Source organism: Chenopodium album, chromosome 15, assembly GCF_948465745.1.
Source record: "Chenopodium album chromosome 15, dcCheAlbu1.1, whole genome shotgun sequence".
Classification (NCBI taxonomy): domain Eukaryota; kingdom Viridiplantae; phylum Streptophyta; class Magnoliopsida; order Caryophyllales; family Amaranthaceae; genus Chenopodium; species Chenopodium album.
This window is the reverse complement of record NC_137848.1, coordinates 37,093,197-37,098,365: the sequence shown is the minus strand read 5'-3', so window position 1 is coordinate 37,098,365 and position 5,169 is coordinate 37,093,197. Positions and strand designations below refer to the sequence as shown.

The window sequence follows — 5,169 nt, the reverse complement described above, 5'->3', positions numbered from 1 at the left end:
TCTGGAACCATGGCTGGAAGTTCGGGGATGAAGGTACAAATCCAATCTAAAATAGAAAGAACCTGCCCTAATAATAGGCCTCTACTTTATTCTTCTCGTATTCATGTGCGCTTTCTGACTAACATGCAATCAATAGATTAACCCTAAACCTGTTTAGTCTATGTTGGTTGAATTTAATGCACAAATAAAACTATTATTGGAGATCACTTGAATTATAATCATATTAGCCTAAACAAGATTATTAATTATCTTATTAAGCATGATTACAAGTACAAATTCCCTTCAGACATGCATAAAAGGCGTGATCAAGTAATAACAATAATAATCATCAAGCAACATAATAACAATCATCATAATTATAATCATAATCATAATAACAATCATAATAATCATAATTATCATAATCATGTTAAAGCATAATATTAATAGCAAGATCCTAGGCATGATACTAATAAGATTAATAACAAACCCTAGTATGTCACTAAACAATAAAAATCAAAGCTTTAGCCCTAACATGATACTAACATGATATTGATATGATATTAGAAAGCATAGGAAGCACCCTAAACATGATACTAGAAAGCAATAATAACATCCTAACATGATGCTAGGAATTAATAAATAATAAACATGCTTTCTACAAGAATAGAGCAATAAGACTACATACTTTGATGCCTCGTACCTCTTTCTAATAACAAAATACACGTGTTCGTAACTTCAAGGAAAATATAAAATCAAACAATCAAGTTAAATAATTGAAATCGATATTTGGGACCAAACCCTCAGAAATTATAACCTTCCACGTCTAGGGCGAAGGCAACTTCGAACTTGGCTAGGTGTGTCTAGTGCTAATGTATGAGGAATTGTGTTTGTGAAAAAGGTTTAGAAAAAGAATAGAGAAAGAAGGAAAGCTTCAAGCTTTAGAGAGAGAAAGAAAGAGATGATGATTGTTGATTGTAGATTGTAGATGATTGAAAAAAGGGGAGATATGACCTCTATTTATAGGAAAAAAGAGAGTCGAAGAATAAGAAAAGAATTCGAATTCGAATCGAAATAAAACTCGTCGGTCAGCAGTTTTTGCAAATTTTGTTTTTATCATATCTTTTGATCCAGAAGTCCAAATAAGTCATGTAATATATAGTTGGAAATCTCTTGAAGTCAACTTTCCAACCCAATTGGAACCAGATTAGAATATTTTGTAGATAAAAAGATATGGCCGAAATAGGGGGACAGTGTCAGTTTTGGATAGAGTTTCGTATTCCATTCATATCTTTTTCGTTATAGCTCGGAATCAATATTATAATATATCATTGGAAAGATAATTTCAAAATATATCCAACCATATAAGATTTGGATAAAAATTATGAGGCACGAAAATAATATCTGACTGTCTTTGAACATCTTTAAATTCGAATAGAATTAGGACTTAAAAAAGGAAAGTTTTTAAAAAGGAAAGTTTTATTCAATTTCAAATTCTTTGATTTTATCTTTTCAAAAAGGATAATTAAAATCTTTTATAAACTTATAGAATCTCCTAATAAATCCTAATTAGTGTAGGAATGGGATTAAACCTTTGGACCCTCCACATGATCATTGGGCCGTAGGTAAAATCCGGTTTGAGCCCAATTTAGTATTTTGGCCATAACTTCCTCATTATTCATTGGAATTGGGCTTATAATATATCGTTGGAAAGGACTTTTCAAGACCCATCCAACTAAACCATTATTGGACCCATATCATGGACCAAACTAAACTGGAATGCATGTTTTCATAAAACAGGGTGAGAAAAGAAATATTTTCAAAAACGGAAAGAAGAGATATTTTAATAAAAACATCCTCATCACTAGACTTTTCACACTTTCACCTCGTTCGATAATCAAATGACGTGAAAAGTATTCATCACTGGGTTTGGTTTTGAGAGACACATTTGGGTGTCTACACTCATGCATAGAGGACACAACATAATCAAGAGAATCAATCAACATGCAATTTTCTAAAGAAGAACTTGGATACTTCATACTATCATTCAAGTAAAATTCTATCACCTCATCCCCTACTTTGAGTGAAATTTTAGCACTTTTCACATCTATCAAAGCACCCAAAGTAGCAAGGAATGGTCTCCCTAGAATGATAGGTATGTTAGCATGTTCGTCCATCTCAAGCACCACAAAATCCACCGGAATAACAAATTTCCCAACCCTCAAAGGAACATCCTCTACCTTACCCTTAGGAAACTTAATTGACCTATCGACCAATTGCAAAGTGATGTTAGTAGGTAAGAGTTCCCTTAGCTCAAGTCTTTGGTGCACCGAATATGGCATAAGGCTAACACTAGCTCCTAGGTCACACAAGGCATTCTCAATTTGCATTTTATAAATGGCACAAGGGGTGGAAAAGTTTCCGGGGTCTTTTAGCTTAGGTGGCAACTTGTTCATTATGATTGCACTACAATTCTCGGTCAAGTTCACCGTCTCTACACCATCACAAGTCCTCCTACCACTCAAAATGTCTTTGAGGAATTTTGCGTAGTTAGGCATTTGGGTGACTACTTCGGTAAATGGTAGAGAAAGCTGAAGTTTCTTGAGCATGTCAATGAATCTTCCAAATTGTTCATCTAACTTGTGTCTCATGAATTTTTGTGGATAAGGAAGCTTGGGTTTCACAATTTCTTTCTCCACTCTCACCTCACTAGGCTTCTCAATCTCAACCTCACTCAAAGATGCACCATCACTCTCATCTTCAATCAAAACCTCTTTTGTGCCCTTCTTGGTCTCACTCTTCCTAGGCAAACTCTCCTCAAGAACCTTACCACTCCTTGTGACAATAGCATTGACTGGTATCTTGAGATCTAGGCCTTGGAAAGGTAAAGAAGAAGGACTAGCATGGTCTTACAAAGCATTAGCAAGTTGAGAAATTTGGTTTTCAAGCATCTTATTATGAGTCATCATTTCATTAAATTTCTTGTCACTTACGGCCATGTAAGTGTTCAACAACTTTGTTTGATTTTCAATGATTTCTTCCAAATTGGTTGTATGAGAAGAAGAAGAGGATTGAACATAGGAATTATCATTTTGGGCCTTTGGAGCAAATCCGGGTGGGGGACCCCTTTGAGAAATATTTTGAAAATTTCCCCTATTTTGATTGTTTCAATTACCTTTACCTTGATTATGGTTACCATACCCTTGGTTATGATTACCATAATTTTGGTTATGATTTTGGCTACTATAACCTTGGTTGTTATAGTTACCTCGGGAATTTTGGTTCCCATGGTTCCTATTACCACCACCTTAGTTGTAGTTGTCAAAATTTCCATGGTTGTTGTAATTCCTATTCCATTGACCTCTTTGATTCTCAAACCTAGGATCATTATTATTTGACACAGTTCACATGCACATTCACATTTCCATCTTGATCATCACAAACATCCATACATGCATGAGGGCAATTAGAAACATCATGATCATACGACCTACAATCATCAGAAAACAAGCATCCACTAGGCATGTTACTAGAAGAGGGAGGGGGTTGAGAACTAGAAGACATACCTCTCCCCTTAGATTGGGAGGGAAGACTTAAAACTTGGTAGGTAGCACTTTCCAACTTCGCCTTGATAGCGGACATCTCCTTCCCCAAGTTTGTCATTTGTGAGGATAGATTATTGATTGCATTTAGATGATCAACCTAGTACACCTCACTACATCTTCAATTATGTCCACCACTTCCTCTTTCGTTTTGTTCATGATAGGACCTTCGGCTCCTTCATCTAAACATGATTTTCCTTGAGGACTAAGGCCTCCATAGAAGATTTGAATAATTTGGTACTTAGGAATTCCGTGGTGAGGACACTCTCTTTGATACTCTTTGTATCTCTCCCATGCTTCATAAAGACTCTCACTAGGCTTTTTCTTGAAACCTTGAATCAAAGCTCTATCCTCTGCCGTTTTATTTTGTGGATAAAAACGGGATAGAAACTCCTTGGTCACTTCATCCCATGTCCTTAGAGAATTCGGCTTGACTTCCTTGTCTAGCCATTCCAAGGCACGCCCTATGAGCGAAAAGGGAAAAAGCTTGAGGCGGATGAATTCTTGGGAAATTCCATTCACCTTGATAGTATTGCCATACTTTTCAAACTCCTTGAGATGATTTAGCGGGCTTTCATGCTTGGTCCCACTAAATTGTCGCCTCTCTATCAAAGTTATCATTGCCGGTCTTATTTCAAAGTCATTTGCCAGTGTTGTAGGTGGAGCAATCCCACTCTCAAATCTATATGCACAGGGAATCCCCAATTCTTTCAACGCCACCCTTGGATTTTTTCCCATTCTTGCTTGTTCCTCTTGTTGTGGTTCTTCTTCACTCAAAATGCTAGGGCTCAAAGATCGTATAGCACCCCTTAACCTTGCAATAGTTCTCTTAATTTCCGGATCAAATGGTACTAGTGAACGACCACGTGCTCTATGCATAAAATATCAAAAGAAATGATTAGTAGCACGGCTACAAATGTAGCCTAAAAGAAAATCTTTTTGTATTTTCAATTAAATATGAAATAGACTCAACAACTATAACAAAGCACCAATATCATTCCCCGGCAACGGCGCCATTTTTGACGTAAGGAAAAGTAGGTCGTTTTCTACCCTTTCCTAGAGCCAAAGAAAATTTATAAACACTCGACCAACCTAATACGAGTATATGGTAAGTCAAGGGTCGAACCCAAAGGAATGAGTAGGTGCAAGCTATAGCCTAGGTCAAGCTACTTCGAAGATTGAAAAAAGATATGGTTGGTAACTAAGGTATCGAGAAAGCTAGATAAATCGAGAAATTCAATATACTAAACACTAGGGATATAGGTTCCACATGCAAGCTCAATGATTATGCTAATGGAAAGATCACTCAATCAATTCAAACGTTGCAAAGGACAAACAATAGTTGCAATCAAAGGAATTCAAGAGCTATCTCCTATAAGCCAAGTTAGGGTTTACTATGAATGGTTAACTAGGAAAATCACAATCAAAATCAATCAATTAAAGCAATTCTCAAATCAAGGGTTCATGTCATTGAAATTTGCAATGCAATCTAGATTAATCTTATAGGTTGATCACTCCTAGTCTAATTAATCACATGCACAACCATGTCAACCAATTTAATTGCAACAATTCAATCAATCAAGGATCA

At 36.0% G+C, this 5,169-nt stretch overlaps 1 non-coding gene across 1 annotated transcript; it reads left to right on the top strand.

The window, feature by feature from the left end:
* Nucleotides 1-3,828: 3,828 nt before the first annotated feature.
* LOC145583589 (small nucleolar RNA R71) lies at nucleotides 3,829-3,934 on the top strand. The gene has a single exon (XR_014100222.1). It is a non-coding gene; the product is annotated as a small nucleolar RNA R71 (small nucleolar RNA).
* Nucleotides 3,935-5,169: the final 1,235 nt, after the last annotated feature.